This window comes from Pleurodeles waltl, chromosome 9 (genome assembly GCF_031143425.1).
Source record: "Pleurodeles waltl isolate 20211129_DDA chromosome 9, aPleWal1.hap1.20221129, whole genome shotgun sequence".
Taxonomy (NCBI): domain Eukaryota; kingdom Metazoa; phylum Chordata; class Amphibia; order Caudata; family Salamandridae; genus Pleurodeles; species Pleurodeles waltl.
Window position 1 is genome coordinate 1,028,040,439 of NC_090448.1, and position 19,967 is coordinate 1,028,060,405.

Genomic DNA, 19,967 nt, shown 5'->3' on the forward strand with positions numbered 1-19,967 from the left:
TTTGGCCTAGTTGCCTGGTCTCACGGTTTAGATGCTCGTGTTTTTTTCTAAATGTGCTAATAAACGTGTATTTCTGCTTGAAGCTGTACTTTTCCACTGAGATCGTTCACATGCTTATCTATAAGGTTTCGTGCCAGCCTGGCATCTTCTTCTTTGCTCCAAGGTCAATCTGCAGGTGCGGACAATGGAAGCTCTGAAAGTGAGTTAATTGGTATAATATGTTGCAACTTACGTACCCGTCTCCAAGGATAATGTATGCCTAGGTAGAAGCTTGAGAACTGTTGTTTTTGATTGGACAATTTGAAGCCAACCTATGAACCCTCCAATGGAAGACCCTACTGGATTTGAACTGTTGTCTATTTAAACCAGGTGCACGAGAAGAAAGCAGCCATTACCAGCCATTGCCCGCCATTAGCAGGACTTTGCAGCTATTATGGCCCACTTTGCTGCGACGCCATTTTGAATGAGACTTTGATGCTTTCTCTAATCGAGAGAAAGAGACTTTAAGAAATTCTCGCCCTAGAGACTTTAACTTTGATTCGTCCCTTTGCATGAAGTAATAGTTTTGTCCCTTTGCCGCTGAGAGGCGAATGCCCCGTCCACTTTGCCCCTTTGCCCCGTCCCATGCTGATCGAAACCGGTATCCATGCTGATCGGAAAACCGGTACCTGTGAGACGAAGACTTCCTTGAATGCTGATTGTAATTGGTAAATATGAAAGGAAATTGTACAATTGCATTGTGTTTCTTTTAGGTAACCAACTGCTGATTTTGATAAGAGCCCTAGCTAGGAGTTTTCTAAATTAATGTTACTAAATTGCTTTTGCATGAAGTCCCACATGCAGATGCTAATTCGAGGTTAGATGAGGAATCATTGGTGCACGATGCAATTTGAGACCTTGTTATGCTGACTAATGTATTCAATTAGCTCATTACAGATTATAGTTTTAGTGGTTTGCGTTGCTATTATCGAATGCATTGTTATTCAAATACTGCATAGATTGCATCTTTTCCGCCGTTATGGACAGCTATTAATGTTCATTTACATATATCAATTGGTGTTGAGACACATCTATATTGTGCTAGCTTTGTTAATATAGGGAAATAAATTCATTAACTTTGAATAAACTGGTGTGGTTATTCATGGCCGAAAGGTCATGGTTCGTCGAAATGTATTCTGGATTAATAGTTAAGTGTTATGTTGATCAGGGTATTGCTTATGTTCGTTATTGATTATTGATTAGATTAAATTGATTGATCTCGGGTGAAGAGAGTCTCACTCAGCCAAAAGATTCATCGACCCGAAGAGCGTCCAAACACAGGTAAATTATTAGTACGGAACGCTCTATCACAGTCTACCTGGCACCTAAGTGGGCAGTCATGGCGGACATTTAAGGGCTTATGATTATGCATACATTCATGACATGTTTGGATCATATTTTAAGTTGTCTTAACGAGTGGTTCACTCATTTAAATATCGTTTTTTGCAATATATAATGGCAAAGGCACTCAGGAGTGAATTAGGCTTTTAACATCTATCTCTCATCATTTACTGGAATTTTGTTTTTTAGATGTTGTTTTTTATAACAGTGGTTTATAATTACCACGGTTTTTATTAATCTGCAATGAAGAAATACCAGAATGGACAAGGTGTGATATTTTATGAAACAGCCTTTTTTCTATTGTATATTTTTTACTCTCCGCCCTAAAACGTAACTAGCATTGTTAAAAGCATATACCCTCGAACACTGTGAAACAATTTAAACACAGGGGTGCACCAAATTCAGTGTGAAATTAAGAAGCCCTAAAAGGGCTTTTTCTATACTTCTCACTAGATTGCAACCAAACTGGAACAGCTGTCCCCACATCTAAATTATTGTTTACTTTAAAAATAACCGAACTAGTGTTCCCTGACTCCTAATGTTTAATTCTTTATAAATATAGGAATGTATGTAACCCACATTTCCAAACTGAATCCTTTTTGCTTCTTTACCTCCTGTGAGAAAGTGTTTGAGCTCGTAGGAATCAGGAGATTAGAGACCGTGAGGTTAGCCGGTGGGACCATCACTCATGGCTTAGTACAAGGGGCGCTGTGATTCCCACAACAACATAATGGTCGTTTCAGCCCAACAGCACTGTAATCACATTTTATTGACTAGTTCCCATGTTAAGTATCTCAGCCCCAAGTACAAATGTGTTTGTAACTTATTGCGTTGCCATGTTTTTCATTTGTGGCGTACACACGTTGCTTCTATCGCTTCTAGGAGATACCGCAAGATTTGCCGAAGTCCTGCAAGATTTTGCAAATCGCAGGTGCCAGCTGGGGGAAGCCTTATTTAAATCGTGCCCGAGTAGCAACACGCGGTTTTCTCTGGAAACTAACTAATAAGCACCTACCTTCGGCCCCTGATCTCCGCCTCAACCGAATCCAGACCTCGTTGCTGCAAAAGCCTAAAAGAATGAAACCACAGACAACTAAGCGCTTACTAACATCAAAACAACTAAAGGTAACAATTTAACCTTTACCCAATATTAACAATAGAAAAGTTTTGATATAGGGAAACTTGAAAATCTGAGATCAAAAGAAACTTTCAGTAGGTTAACTCAACAAAAGAAAATCTTAATCTTGAAACTTTCCCAATTCAGTGAAAGTACAAGCCAGCCCCAGCGATAGTGTTAACAACACCACAAAGATGAAAAACTTAAGGAACTATGGTGCATATTTAAGAGCCCCTAGCGCCATTAGAACGCCACATTAGCAGGCGTTAAAAGGAGGCTTCCGTTGGTTACAATGGCCCTCTGTGTGCTTTTCAGGATTAGCGTCAGCATTTTTAATGCTAGTTCTGCAAAGCGCCAGACTAGTGTAAAAAATTCTGATGCCAGTCCCCTAACTACCGCCATGGTGCACCGTATTTTAAATGTGCACATACATGGTGGAGTTAGATGGGTGCTAAGGGGCAGAAGAAAAGTGGTTCTGCACTGTGTACAGTGAACTTTTCTTAAATATGTCCCTATAAATGAAAAGAGTTTACGAGAACTCATGGATATAAGTGATTAGTTGGCAATGGTTTCTTAAACTAGGCTATTGTAATGAGTGTAAAGAACGTATGGGAGAAAAGTAATTACATGCAACATATGGTCTTAGATAATCATGCACTTCTACAACCAATTTAGAAGGACTCAGAGAAGCCTGTATACCCATCAAGCTAAAGGACCTTTCCAGTTGAACACACCCATGCACCGTAGTGGGGAACACAAACCACAATAGAGGAGGAAAGTTCATTAGCAAGGCCTAGGACATCAGAGTAATCAGGCTCCTCTGTTTAAAAAGTCAACACCGGATGAAACAAGAAATGACTATGCTGAAGACCTTTCCCTCGTCCATTATTTCCAGGCTATCTCATTTGATTCCTAGAAGTCAGGTAGGGCGTTGAGGAGATGGAACCCTCCATCTCTGCGACACTGCATCATGAATTCTTAAGATAAAAACTACATTGCAAAGTCTGTCAGAAAGTGTCTCTTTTTGTGTGGTCACCCCCATTTCCTTGAGACTGATACTTATGATTCTTGAAATCTGTGCCTGGGGCACTGCTGTCCAGTCTGCAGTATATGTGCAGATTGGGTACCTCCATATTGCCATATTTAACTTCACAGTTAGGCAGTAATGGCAGTAGCTGTCCTGTGAAGAAAACCAAAGCTCAGAATGAAATCATAACCCTGCTAACAGTGGTTGTAAACAGGCTGCAGGAGTGAATCGAACAGTGAAGCCTATCAAACCTACACTTTGTAGTCGTAATTATATTTATAAAGCACTTACTACCCCAGACAAGGCATCAAAGTGCGTTTTGGTGAGTAACACAGTACTCCAGAACCCAAACAGAATTAAAAGTGGATTAGTATAGGAAAATATGAGTTTATTTGAGAAGTGGACATGCAAGTCTGTTAGTTGGATTGAAAAAGATAATGGAGGGATAGAAGAAGGAAGACTCTAGAAAGTGTTATTTGGGAGATATTAACCCAAAACACAACGTGGACACATCACATTTTCCATAAGAAAACAAAGTGCCTAGCTGTGGATTTTGGCCTGTAGCTCAGCTGCCACCTAGGGAAACCTACCAAACCTGTGCAGTTTTTAAAACTAGACACCTAGGTGAATCCAAGATGGGGTGACTTGTGGGGTTCTCACCAGGTTATGTTACCCAGAATCCTTTGCAAACCTAAAAAGTTGGCAAAAAAAAACACTTTTTTCTCACATTTCAGTGACAAAAACTTCTGGAATCTGAGAGGAGCCACAAATGTCCTCCTATCCAGCATTCCCCCAAGTCTCCCGATAAGAATGGTACCTCACTTGTGTGGGTAGCCCTAGTGCCCGCAACAAAATGCCCCAAAACACAACGTGGACACATCACATTTTCCAAAAGAAATCAGAGCTGTTTTTTACAAAGTGCCTAGCTGTGGATTTTGGCCTGTAGCTCAGCCTCCACCTAGGAAAACCTACCAAACCTATGCATTTTTTAAAACTAGACACCTAGGGGAATCCAAGATGGGGTGACTTGTGGGGCTCTCACCAGGTTATGTTACCCAGAATTCTTTGCAAACCTCAAAAGTTGGCAAAAAAAACACTTTTTTCTCACATTTCGGTGACAGAAACTTCTGGAATCTGAGAGGAGCCACACATTTCTTCCTACCCAGCATTCCCCCAAGTTTCCCAATAAAAACTGTGCATCAGTTGTGTGGGTAGGCCTAGTGCCCACGACAGGAAATGCCCCAAAACACAACGTGGACACATCACATTTTCCGAAAGAAATCAGAGCTGTTTTTTACAAAGTGCCTAGCTGTGGATTTCTGGCCTGTAGCTCAGCCGCCACCTAGGGAATCCTACCAAACCTGTGCATTTTTTAAAACTATACACCTAGGGAAATCCAAGATGGGGTGACTTGTGGGGATCTCACAAGGTTTTGTTACCTAGAATCCTTTGCAAACCTCAAAAGTTGGCAAAAAAAACATGTTTTTCTCACATTTCGGTGACAGAACCTTCTGGAATCTGAGAGGAGCCACAAATTATCTCCTACCCAGCGTTCGCCCAGGTCTCCCGATAAAAATAGTACCTCACTTGTGTGGGTAGGCCAAGTGCCCGCAACAGGAAATGCCCCAAAACACAACATGGACACATCACATTTTCCAAAAGAAATCAGAGCTGTTTTTAACAAAGTGCCTAGCTGTGTATTTTGGCCTGTAGCTCAGCCGCCACCTAGGTAAACCTACCAAACCTGTGCATTTCTGAAAACTAGACACCCAAGGGAATCCAGGATGGGGTGACTTGTGGGGCTCTAACCAAGTTCTGTTACCAAGAATGCTTCACAAACCTTAAAATTTGGCAAAAAAATACTTTTTTCTCACATTTCGGTGACAGAAACTTCTGGAATCTGAGAGAAGCCACACATTTCCTCCTACCCAGCTTTCCCGCAAGTCTCCCACTAAAAATGGTACCTCGCTTATATGACCAGGCCTAGTGCCCGCGACAGGAAACGCCCCAAAACACCACGTGGACACATCACATTTTCCAAAAGAAATCAGAGCTGTTTTTTACAAAGTGCCTAGCTGTGGATTTTGGTCTGTAGCTCAGCCGCCACCTAGGGAAACCTACCAAACCTGCGCATTTTTGAAAACTAGACTCATAGGGGAATCCAAGATGGGGTGACTTGTGGGGCTCTCACAGGTCTGTTACCCAGAATCCTTTGCAAACCTCAAAAGTTGGTAAGAAAAAACACTTTTGTTTCACTTTTAGGTGACAGAAACTTCTGGAATCTGAGAGAAGCCACACATTTCCTCCTACTCAGTGTTCCGCCAAGTCTCCCTATAAAAATGGTACCTCACTTATGTGGGCAGGCCTAGTGCCCGGGACAGGAAATGCCCCGAAACACAACGTTGACACATCACATTTTCCAAAAGAAATCAGAGCTGTTTTTTACAAAGTGCCTAGCTGTGTATTTTAGCCTGTAGCTCAGCCGCCAACTAGGGAAACCTACCAAACCTGTGCATTTTTGAAAACTAGACACCTAGGGGAATCCAAGATGGGGTGACTTGTGGGGCTCTCGCCAGGTTATGTTACCCAGAATCCTTTGCAAACCTCAAAAGTTGGCAAAAAAAACCCACTTTTTTCTTTTGGTGACAGAAACTTCTGGAATCTGAGAGGAGCCACAAATTTCCTCCTACCCAGCATACCGCAAAGTCTCCCGATAACAATGGTACTTCACTTGTGTGGGGAGACCTAGTGCCCGTGACAGGAAATGCCCCAAAACACAACTTGGACACATCACATTTTCCAAAAGAAATCAGAGCTGTTTTTTACAAAGTGCCTAGCTGTGGATTTTGGCCTGTAGCTCAGCCGCCACCTAGGGAAACCTACCAAACCTGTGCATTTTTTAAAACTAGACACCTAGGTTCATCTAAGATGGGGTGACTTGTGGGGCTCTCACCAGGTTATGTTACCCAGAATTCTTTGCAAACCTCAAAAGTTGGTAAAAAAACACTTTTTTTTAAATTTCGGGGACAGAAACTTCTGGAATCTAAGAGGAGCCACAAATTTCCTCCTACCCAGCGTTCCCCCAAGTCTCCCGATAAAATGGTACCTCACTTGTGTGGTTAGGCCTAGTGCCCGTGACAGGAATGGATCACACAATGGTCAACGGTAGTCCTTGCATGAGGGCTACTGTTAACCCTGGAGTGATCCATTCCTGACGCAGGCACTAGGCGCAGGCACACATGCGGGGTTGTGTTTTTATCAGGACAAGTGGAGAAACACAGGGTGGTAGGAATTTTGATGATCCCTGCACATTCCTGTAGTTTCTGTGATAAAAAAGGAAGGAAAAATAGTGGTTTTAATAAACATTTCACTTTTGCAGGGTATTCTGGGTAAGAAAGCGTTGTGAAATCCAAACACGCCACACTTACGTGGACTGCCTTGGGTGTCTAGTTTTCAGAAATGTCTGCGTTTGGTAGGTTTCCCTATATGGCTGCCGAGCCCAGGATCAAATACTTAGGTGACTGTCTTAAATAACGAGGCTGTTTTGTGGTAGGTTATTTTAATGTCTCCACAATCCGTTTTGGGCACTTCCCTGTTGTGGTCACTTGCCTACTCATTAAAGTGAGGCTGTTTTTCACTGGAGACTTAGTGGAACACCTAGTGGTAGAAAATGTGTGGCTCCCTGCAGATCCCTGGACTTCTGCTCATTGGAATGCAAGGCAAATGTGTTTTTAAGCACATTTTGTGATTTCAAGGGGATTCTGGGTGAAGGAAAACTGCACCTTTGGACTTTCCTGGTACTAGTTTGCTAAAGTTAACCCACCACTCACACTAGTTGGTTTTAGCACCTCCAGAAATTATGGTTTCAAAGCATGAATACTTCAAAGTATCTGAATATTGAAACTAAGCCTTCTGAAGGTAGGCCATAAAGCCACGTCCAGGCACCAACCTGTTTATGGTCCATTCACATGCCATTCACGCAAACAAACAACCCTTTCATACCGCCGGCCACAGGCCCAATCCAACCAAACACTGCACTCACATTAACTTACCGCTGCCAGACACGGGCCCATCACATTCACACGCCACAGAACGGAATAAGTTTGACTACATTTTACCACCTGTCAAGTAACTATCTCCTTCTTCCTACACATTACCAAATGCATGCGTAACAAACCTTTACTAATGACTCCTGTGACAGCCACGTGAGCCTCAGGAAGACATGTTTTTCATGTTCCTTTAAGGCAATCACTCTGCTAAATCCAACTCTTTCCAGTTTGTGGATGCAAGTTGGGGCTGTCTGAGTATGCCGTACAAAGCGATTCATCGAACTTAGGAGCATATCTACCTTTGAAACTAAGGGAGACATGCTGGGGATTTCTCATGATGTTCCTGAAAGAGAAGGTCATAGACTATTAAAAAGGGTAGTGTTTGGCACACAGGGGAGTCCATGGCAACGTAGCATATGTCCCAGCCAACATTATGTGCAGTGATGTGACTGTAATGCACTTATACAGCAAACTGAACATCTACTAAGTTCTGATGGAGGATGAACATGAAAAACAGGTCAAACACTGACCTATACAACTCATTGTCCTTCAGTGATGGGATGGCATAAATGGGTTTGAATCCATAGGTATAGATGCTGTACATCTGTACTACCTTTACTATCTGCCTTCTACCTGTGAAATATCTCTGTGAAGGCAAACCTACCATATTACCCATTCATGTCTCTGTTCTCACCAGAGTCCTGACTAATCCTGTATAATTGCCAAGTGAACCTATACTAGTTTGTGGGTGCAAGTTGGGGGTTTCCAAGTATGAGGTACAAAGTGATTCCTCGAACTGAGAGAACATATCTACCGTTGAAAGTAAGGTAGACATGCTGGTGAAGAAATGGTACTCCATGACAATGTGGCATATGTTCTGTCCACTGGTATATGCAGTAGGGGGAATATAATGCATGTTAATTGAACAGAACACCTACCACGTTCTGACGGTGGATTTAGCTCTCAAGCAGTCAAAAAGGAAGTCCATGATGAAATAAAATTCTGAGGCTCCTTGCCTAACGAAGCAGTGGCCCATGGACGTTCGGTATCCATGCACTGCCACTGAAAGGATTACCCAACGGCAGCTCAACCTCAGTCGATTTCCGAGAACTTTGCTTTAGTATGATACAACGTAAAGAAAGTAGGGATACAGAGGCCTGGTTGTGATGGACACTGGGGACAGTAATACCGACTCTCCTGCAGCTTTCCATGCTTCGAGCACACTTTTCAGCGAAGACATGGACGATCCTTTTTGGGTGTTTTAGGAATGCGATCAGCAAAGTGTCACTCCTGCAGCCTTGTCACATCCTCCAGAACATATGAGGTGGAGGCTGCTGCTTCTTCTGTAACAGCAGTGAGGCTTTCAATTACAGACAACTGGAAGTCAAGGGAAGTCATGAGTCTTCCTGTGGTTGTCTGACAGTGAACAGCATACGCATTACATGTTGCCATCTGAATCAGGTGGGTAAACTGTTTCTTGTACGAAGTGCAAGTTTTACGACACGCATTGTTTGGTTGAAGAACCTGGTCGTTCTTGTCCATTCCGCCCATGTACTTATTGTAATCAAGTATACAGATGGGCTTGTGTACTTCGGCCATCTGAACCCAAACCGTGATGTGGGATGTGCTCTCATCATGAATTGTAGTGAGCACGTATGCATCACGCCTATCCAAGAACTTGACTGCGAGCAGTTCGTTAGAATGCAATGCAGTATTTCTGCAGCTTCTTGCAAACTCTTGCGGGAATCCTTTTCGGTTACAACAAACTGTACCGCAGGCCACAGTGCCAGCTTTGTAGAGCTCACTGAACAGCTCTACTCCTGTATAGAAATTGTCCACATAAAGGTTATAACCTTTGCGGAGAAGTGGCTGGACAAGTTCCCATACAATCTTACCTGTGACCCCTAACGCGGGACGGCAACCTACAGGGTTTAGGGTAGAATCCTTCCCTGTATACACTCTCAAGCTGTACACATGGCCAGAAGAGCTCTCACACTGAATGTACAGCTTTATGCCATAGCGAGCTCTTTTGCTCACAATGTACTGTCTGAAAAGCAGCCGTCCTTTGTACAGGATCAAGGACTCATTGACTGCTATATTCTTTCCAGGAGTATAGATCTCTGGAAACCTGGCAGACAAATGTTCCATGACAGGCCGAATTTTGAACAACCTGTCATGGTCTGGACGGTCCCGGGGCAATGCAGCAGAATTGTCATTGAAACGCAGCATGCGCTGCAGTAGCAAAAAACGATCTCTGCTCATGTATGGTGCGAAGATGGGAGTTACCCAAACCGTGCAAGTCGTCCAGTAGAACTGCAAGGTGGGTTTCTGCACTAACCCCATTTTGAGCGTAAGGCCCAAAAATATCTTCAACTCTGCCAGTGAAGTGGGAGTCCACTGGTGTGCCCTAGAACGGGGCCCTAGAGTGCCTCCACGTTCCCTCAGAAATTTGTCTGCACGCAAATTTGTCTGCTGCACAATTTTCTGAAGGAAGTCAACATCCAAAAATAGATGGATGTAGTCGACTGGCAAAAAGTTAGCTGTATCGACTTTACATCCAGCATCACCAATAAAAGTTGGAATTTGGGGCTAAACTAAACAGAGGGGCTGCTAAGAGAGCACTCTCTCCGAGCTTGCGGCAGTATGCACCTGCTCTCTGGGTTTGACTAGCCCAATGTTGTCCCGCTGCACAGAATGTGCTTGCGAAGGGACAGCACGGCTGTTGTCATTGTCTCCTTCAGACTCACTGGAAGAGGTGTCGTCGGATGGGACTTCGCTGACTGAAAAATCACTCCCAGATTCTGCCCCACTGTCCTCTCCCTCAGATGTTGTCTCAGTATCTGTGGTCTCAGTCTCTGAGCCTACATCAGAACTGTCCTCCATAATCCGAGTTAGGGCTTGATCAGCAGTCATCCAACGAGTCGCCATCTCTGCTACTGGCTAAACTGTCCCTCTAAATGACTAGCCTACGTAGAAGGCAGATAATCACAAAATTGCTCATGGGTATGTTTGATGTGTCTAATAGGAAATGTCGTCACCTTACCTTCGCTTCTTCTCCAATTCGGCAGATTCTCTGAAAACACTGAAAAAAACAAAAAAGAATGTATTACTTCACCTTACCGCATACCCATCATCACAGCCTTTAGCGCTGGTGGCACACAGTGCGACAGTCATTTTTGGTGCTCTGCCTCCCATTACCTACTCATCTAATTCCCTCAGTGCTACCCAACAAAGGTGCCGCTCATATCTCCATAGTCCCCCTCGCATAACATTTGTTTTAAAGCGCAGGTAACGCTTGCCTTTACCATTCCACTCAACTAAATACATATAAATATATATCCTTTGCAGCAGGACAATAAACCATCTGTGCTACTTTATGGCAACTGCCACTAAACAAAAGACATATATATATATATATATATATATATATATATATATATATATATATAGATATCACTTTTATATATGTGTGGTTTCCCTGGGGGGCCAATTGTGGCTCCAGAAAAACAACAAATAGAAGAGAAAATATATATATATATATATATATATATATATATATATATATATATATACTACACACACACACACATATATATATACATATATATTTATATATATATATATATATATATATATATATATATATATATATATATATATATATATATTTATATATTACATCATCCACAGGTCCACCTTGTGGCACGCAGATTTCACGGGTGCAAACGTGAGGAAAGAACCATTCCTCCACAATCTCCAACACCAACAATTGCAAAACAATTGTGTCTTCTTACACTTTTCTTGAATAGAAGCAATAAAACTCTCCTGGAGTGAATACAAATCAATTGTTTTGCAATTGTTGGTGTTGGAGATATATATATATATATATATATAGATATATAGATATATATATATATATATATATATATATAGAGAGAGAGAGAGAGAGAGAGCAAGACACTAACTCTCTACATAACTTTTTTTCATATATGTTTGCTTTCCCTTGGAAAAGCACACATGTATGAAAAGAAATGGCCCCATAGGAGTTCAGCCTAAGGGCTGACCCCCAGCATTTTCTATTTTTTTTTTTATATTCCCTCGGCGGGCCTGATCGCCCCCACCAGGGAAAACTAGATTATTTTTTGATCCCCCAGGGTCGGCCCGTGTTCGGAGGGCCGACCCCGCCATTTTGTTTTTTATTTATTTTTATTTTTTAACATTTAATGTTTTTTTTTTATCTGGGGGCGTGATCGCCCCTCAAAGCAACCCAAACATAATTTTTTTCAAATTAGTGCCCGGGGGGGGGGGTGGCCCATTTACTAGGGGGCTGACCCCACCAAAGAAGATCACTGGTAGCTAGGGGTGTTTCCTGGCCATGGAACGCAGCTGCGCTGAGATCCATTGCCAGGTAACGGTGCCAGGGACAGGGAGGCATCGATGGAAAGGGGAGAGTCTCCCCTTTCCATCAATGCCTCCCTGGCATATTGGGAGGCCGTTTTGGCCTTTTTTTGGCCACTGGAGTAAGATGAGGACGCTTAACTGCTCCTCTGCTGCTCCGGAGGGGAAAAATGCGACGTCATCGCGCCGGGCAAAGGGTCGGGAGGGGGGCAGGGGGACACAAGGAAGTTGTTCTGCGTCTCCTACGCAAAAAAAATAAAATCCTCTGATTTTTTTATCCCCCTCCCTGGTGTCGGCCACTGGTCGTGACCCGCACCAGGGAGGTAGTGCGGGCGTCGGTCAGTGGCCGACACCCGCACTTTGTGGGTTAATAGTAAGATGAGGTGTGGGATGAGGAAAAGGAGAGATGGAGGAGGGAAGAGTCTCTAGGAATTGATTAGGGAGATAGTAGTAAGATGAGCTTTGTGGTGATCCAAGTAAGGATAGAGGAGGGAAGAGTCTAGAAAGTGTTATTTTGGAGATCACAGTAGTAGACTTAAGTTTGGGATAAATCAGAGTAGAGGTAGAGGATATATTTGGAGAGGTATAGGGTGAAACAAAGAGTAGTGAATTAGGGAGAGTCAGATTTTTTTTACTACAGTTGGAGTAAAGTAATGAGTATTTAGATACATAAGTATATAGAGAGGCTATACATTTATGAGGAAGAAAATATATTGAAGTTTAAAGTTATATTTTATGAACTCGGACTTTCAAATGTGGCTGTATTATGGGCTAATTTATTTGTGTACTTTTATACATTTTTTAAAATTTTATATTTTCCTCTATATTGAAATAGTGAAGCACTTGTAGATAAAATAGTTATGATAATATTTTCATACTGTGATAGATAACTAAAACAGAGACCGATAAGCATTTATTCAAATGACTTATATGAAAACTATACAGTGACCTAAATACATTTTAGGCATAGAGTAATATATATACATGTTCATACATTTTAACACATATCTAGGTACATGCATGTAATCAAATTGTACATTTTTATATACACAGGGATATGCTGTACTTTTCTTCTGAGTGGTTTTGTAGGAATGAGACAATGCTTGAGTAGTCTACTGAAGATAAGCTATTTGTTAGTGGATCTTGTATTTGGGGTAATGAATTCCATAGTTTGGTGGCTTGAACAGAGAAGGATGTCCGACCTCTGGTTTTTATCTTGTAGGGTGGGATTTTGAGGTGAGTTACGAGTCTGGCGTGGAGGTTCTTTTGTTGGATGTATTTGGTGATTTTATTCCTGATGAAGAGTGATCCTGTTCCGTAGATTGCTTTTTGGGGGATACAAAGCAGCTTGGAGGAGGATCTTCTGGCAACTGGTACCCAATGTAGGGCCCTCTAGACAGGGTAGATGTGGGCTTGTGCCTTTACATGTAGAAGTAGTCTGGCAGCAGAGTTCTGAATTGTTTGATCTGTGGCAGAGACCATTGGCATAATCAAGCTTAGACATTAGAAGAGAGGGTGTAGCCTAGACCTTTAGTGGAAATCACAGGTGAGGGAAGATGCATCACAGAGTTTTCATAGTGAAGAAGCTTGATCTTGCTATTTTGTTCACTTGGACATTTATTGATAACTTGGCGTCCATGGTAATTCCAAGGTTTCTTACTTTCTAAGATACTTTAGGAGGAGATCACAAATCGTCAGGGCAGGCGCAGAGTGTGTAATAATTGTTCCATTCTCCACATGAGTATTTCCCTTTTGGAATCACTGATTAAGAGCTCTGAGGAAACTACATATTTTTGAGTTTCAAATGTCTTTGAGACTTTCCAGTTTAAGGAGTATTTGTGTGTAATCTGCATAGTTATGGAATGTGAGATGAAATTCAAGTTGAAAAGCATGGGTGAGAAGATAGAGCTTTGAGGAACCCCTTATTTTGTGAAGGATTGTTTGGATGAGAAAGGGGAAATGTAGATGGCAGTTGTTCTGTTTTGAATGTAGGGTGTGATCCAGTCCCCTCTATGCTGGTTTTGTGGAGTCTTTATATTAGAGTGTCATGGTCAACCATGTTGAAGGCAGCCAAGAGGCCCAGGATAAGTAGTGCAGTGATCCCATTGTAGTCTACTGTGTTTTTAAGGTCATCCCAGATGGATTAGTGCAGATGCTGTGCCTCTTCCTGGGTGGAATCCTGGTTAGTAATCTGAAAGTATGGAGTTTTCTTCAATGAATTGTGACATCTCGGCAAATGCTGCTCTTTCTATCGGTGTGCCCAGGAGAGGCTCATTTGTAATTGGTCTATGGTTGTTGGGATCCAGGTTTGTTTTCTTTAATAATGAACATATGTATGTTATTTTTAGGTCTTCAGGAAAGATTCCAGTAGTTAAATAATTATTGATGATTCTTCTTACTGGTGTGGCAGCAGAGGTAGCTACAAGAATGTTCTTGAAGAGTTGTAGTGGACAAGTTTCAGAAGAGCAACGGGCTGGCTTGCTTTCTTTGACCAGATACATAAATTCACCTTGAAATATTTATTTGAAGGAAGTCAGAGGCTGGGTTAGTGTTTTGTGTGATAGTTTGATAGACTGGAGGAACAGCTTCATGCAATACTGTGGTCATGTCATCTCCAGACCATGGACTAGTAAGTCCGGTTGTGTGTTGATGAGTAAGTTGTAGATGTGGTGGTTGTTTTTAGAGAGTAATTGAACATTTAATACTAGGTAGTTAGGAGGCTGTGTTTTGGTGATGGTGTCACTTTGTTTTGTAAAAGAGGTAGCAGTAATTTTTAATCTTGTCGCAGGTGTGTCATTAGTGCTGGTGTAAGCTGTATGAGGATAGCAATAGTGTTGTTTTTCTATACAGTATTCCTTGTCCAGCAAGCTCAGAAGGCATTTTGATGGGTCTGCATGTGTAGATGGTGGAGATGGTAGTAGAGACTGAGTTATTGAGCTGTGTTTTTTTTGTAGAGTATCCTTATGTAATAGACATAGAGATGCAAAGTTGTGAAGAGTGGCGTGTTGTTCATTTTGTTTGCATCCATTTATAGTGGAAGGTGTCTGAGTCAGGGGGGTGTTGGAGCATGTGGGTCATGTTTTAGTGCTTTAAATTGTGCAATGGATGCGAGATGGTTGAATAGGAGTTGCTGTGTTGGAGTATTTGTGTTAGGTTTTGGTGAAGGGAAAACATTTGGAACTGAAGATGGTTTACAATGGTTGTATGACAGAACCACACATGCCTTAACAACGCGGTCAGAACCACGACCGCATCATTTCCACGCATGCCTTTACCATGCATGACTTAACAATGAATTTCATTGTAAAAGCATGGAAACGGCTTGTGGTTCTATCATACAACCCCCACCTGGCCTGAGGCTCAAACTACCCCCATCCCTCATAGCTCAACTACCTCGACCCCAATACCCACCCTAAGTTCTAAACAAACTACCCTGACTCACAACCCTCACTCCTAAAAATTAAACTACCCCAACACACCCTACCCGCCCTGAGACCCAAAACTACCCCCAGCCCTAATAGCAAAACTATCCTGACCCCCACACACCCTAAACCCTAAAATAAAACTACCCTGACCCCCCACTCGCCCATAAAATAGACTCCCCTGACAGCCCCACCCACCCTGAGCCCTAAAACCTTCCCTCACCCATAATAACTAAACTACCCCAAACCCCACCCACCGTAAGCCCTAAAAAACCAGAACTATCCAAACCCCACTAGCCCCCCAAAACTAAACCACCCTGACAACCCTCCACGTGCCCTAAGCCCTAAAAATAACCCCTAATAGTTAAACTACCAAAAACCCCCACCCACCCTAAGCCCTAAAATATAAAACTACCATGACCCCCAACTGTGCTCCTAAAATCTAAACCACCCCAACACCCCCACCTGCCCTGAAACCTAAAACCTTCTTATCCCTAAAAAACAAAACTACCCAGCCCCCACCCTAAGCCATAAAAAACTACCCTGATCCCCCACTTCCATCCCTAAAAAACCTAATCAGTCCTCCCACCCACTGTAAGCCCTAAAAACTAAACTTTTCCAAACACCCCCCCTTCCATCTCTATAAAAAAAATTGCCCGAAACCCCAAGCCTTTAATCCACCCTACCCCTACAAACTACCCCTCAACCCTGCCCCAGCCATTATAACCTCTTTGTGTCCTCTCCTGCTCTCTGCCTTTTTCTGTGACTTAACCACACATATGCATAGTTTGGCACATGCATAGTTAAGGCACAGAAAAAGGCAGTTATTGTTCAGGTAAGCGTGATTCAGCTTGGTTAAGAAACTTCGCATTGTTCACAACGTGTGGTTATGGATGTTTTCCGTTTAGGATAAGCATTATTTGTGTTGTCAGGAGGGTGGGATTAGGTGTATGTTTCTAATTTATGACAGAATGTATTAAGAAATTATGTGTTTGTGTGTGATTTTAATGTGTAGTTGTTTGTTATTTTTTTATTTGTAGGGCAGTGAGAGGAGATCTTGATATAGTGGTTTTCTTAGAATGATTTGTATAAATGTACTGTTGGTGAGCAGAAGTTGAATGGTAAAGGGGATGGTGATAAGATTTGGAAAAGAGTATATGTGGTGTGTGAGAGGGGATGGGCAGAAGTTATGAGTGTTTATTTTAGATTTGATAGCTGGAAGAGAGAATATGTATGGTGGAATGGAGTGTACAGATTGTTTTGTTGTATGTTGGTGTGTGTTTTTGAGGAAAAAGAGGAGGAGGAGGGTGTTGGTAGATGATATGATGGAGGACTGAGTATAGGTTTAGTGGTGACAGAAAGCGATCTATTAGGAGCTTATAGAGGGTAGAGCTGGTATTTTGTATGGACCGGGAGTGTGTGTATGGATGGTTTAAAAGTATGCATAATGTGGCTTTGTATTGTGTTAATGTGTAGTGTTATAGGGCAGAGTGGTGTTTTGTGTGAGAGTGAAGGCATCATTGTTTGGTAGTTGATGTAGAAGGGTGTATATGTTTTGGGGGGTTTGTAGTGGTTGTTGTGACATTAAAATGTGGATAGGGTGTTTTTGTAGTAAACAAGTTGAGTGAATTTACTGAGAGTGTGCTATTATGTTTGACGCTCATGATGACTTAAGGTGGTGGCTAGGGAATGGCAAAAAGGGCAGCATTTCTGACCGTAGGCCTGTCCCGCCTGAACAGGGCCATATAGGCAACTGCCCTTGTCCTCGCCACCTTTAGCCTCGATGCCCTAGCTGATACGCCCTGAGCCATAAGATCAAATAGCCCTAGGACAGGTTATATTGTGCAAAAACCCCTCCGCTAACCTATCAGAACTCTAGCCATAAGCCCTATGACCAATGGAAGACCTGGCATTTTCACTCAATCACAGCCCTATTAGCCAATCCAAAGCTAAACCCTAAGTCCTATGTCCAATAGACACCCTAACTAAAGAAACCAATTAGAACCCCATACCTATCAGACAATCAGAGCTCTAACCCCAAACCCTAAGTCCAATAGAAACCCTATCCCTAGGAACAAATCAGAACCCCAGATCAGATGACCAAACAAAACTCTAACCCTAAGTCATTAGAAAGCCTACCCTTAGTAACCAATCAGAGCATAGCAGCCACAACCAGTAAGAAACGTATATATAAGGGGCATGTGATGCTAAGCACAGGCTGGTGGGCAGGGAGCTGCTCCTGAAGTCAGAATCTTATTGTATACTAACATTCTCGATCCACACTTTGCAGGTCCTTTTCAAACCCTGCAGGTAAGTCCACTTAAAATACTGCTTTTCATGCACATTTTCTAGCCAAAACCATGTGCTACATACACTTTCCAGAGAGAGAAAGAGAGAAATACCAGGACTTTTGTGAATTCAGATTTCTCTACTCTGGGTACTGCTGGGCTCATGGATAACTGGATTCTTGTTCTGGATTCAGGATACTGGCAATCAGGATTACTCCGATACAAGGCTTTGATTTCCCTGTGATGAAACCACTCTTTAAACAGGAAAAACTAAACAGATATTTCACATTATCTAAAGTCAAATCAAAATACCAATAATTCACACTAGAAACATGCCCCAGTGTGATTCAAGAATTTTCCTGACATTATAATGAACTGGAATTATCATGTACAAGGATTTCTCTGGGAGAAAATAACAGGGTTAATCACAAAAAACCACTTCAAATTCTTCAGTAGTTCAAGATTCTCAAAAGATCAAATCTCTATGCAAATATGCAATCAGATTATAATTCTCAATTGTCCCAAAAGTCTTTAGAACACCAACATCAGATTCTGATAAAGAAAGCACAGATTGAAAGCCAACTATGAGCACAAGATCCAGGATGACACAGCTATTACAGGAATTATGACTTTTCTCTTATGTCTTTTTAGTCAAAAGATTGAACCGAGATAAGTTTGAATAATTAGCGCTGATCAAGATCCCAAATTAACAGAAAAACCTGTGTTACCTTATTTTGGATGACTTGTGTTTTTTTGCCAGTGCAAGAAAGTGCGATGCAAGAGATGAATTGCAAGCTGCCCACCTTTTACATGTACTGTGGTAACTGCAGAGAAGATCAGAAATACTAGGTTGGAACTCGGGAAGCATGTCGCTATGAGGAGAAGCCTGACACTGTGAAGGTATGGATGCAGCTGCAAACAGAGGCCTGCTGCTGCAAAGGAAAGGCTGCTGAAGACTGAAAACAGGTAAACGTAGCTTCCAAGTTAAACAATGCTAAGCAGCACTTAGTCTGAAACGCTGGCTTCTATGGCCAGCCCTGAACCAGGTGGAAGTAAACACATGGGGAAAGCAGAGGAACTCACTAGTCATTATTGTAATTGCACATGTTTCTCAACTGTCTTTTTTCATTACGAGGATCCATTAAAGAACTGGCAGTTGTCAACAGAGGCATAGGTGATTGTACATTTGCTTCCTGGATTACCTGAGTGAGGCCGAGGTGTTCAGAAGCTATCTTGACAACAAGCATTTGTCTAGATCTGCTTTAAACCTTTCCATTATGTTCACAACTGAGTTGCCATTTACACAAAGTTTTAAAGGCATAACATGGTTCAAACTGGTACTGTGATGAAAAGAAAAGAACATCTCTGATATCCCTCATAATGAGGGGAGTAAGGCATGACTAGCCCTGCTCACAGCTGGGACCATGACATGCAATACCCTCCCATAGAGAATATGGAGATAGAGGTAGGGACTTAAACCTCACAGGTTATAAAGTTAAATTGAATCAAAATTGAATAAAAATATTGAAAACAGTTACAAATAAAATAAATATGTAAAATGAAAACATTTTAATAACCTTCATAAATTGAAGTAAGATTAATAATGATTAAAACCGTACTGCGCAAGTGCACATACACTTTTAGGCATGCACAGAACAGTTTGGTCACTGGATCCAGCCTGCGGCCTACAGCCAGCCCTTGAACCCTACCTGCAGTAGGACCCCAACTTTGTTGCACATTAAATCAGTTATAGATAGCCTTGGTTTCTTCCTCACTCTGCATTTGTTTCTCTGTCTCTGTCTTTCCCTCATTCTATCCCCACATCCCCTCTGTATCAATCAATTATTTGCTTTTAGAAAGTCATGAAGAGTATCCACGTTTCACAAAATGGCAGGTAAATCCACTACATAATGTAGCAGCTCAAACAACTCCACCTTTTTCTCAGTTTTGTGTTGGTCTATTACATGGGTAGTCTATGCTTCTGGGTCCACTACAGCACTTGCTTTACAGTAAATGTAATATATGCAGTTGCAAATGCTGTAAATGATATGCTGATGAGATTGCATCTACATTATCCTTACCACTTTGAAAGAGATGGCTATAAATGTAGAATCTTTATTGGCAAGATTATGTTTTGTTGCCTAAATATATTTAGCTTTCATGTGTTTTCTGAAGTCATTAACATTGCATATGGTGTGTGAGTTATGGTTTGCATAGCTGTTTTTCCTGAGGGTCAGGACAGGTTCACACCGACCCTTTACCCCCTTCCTCTGAAATTTGTTTGTG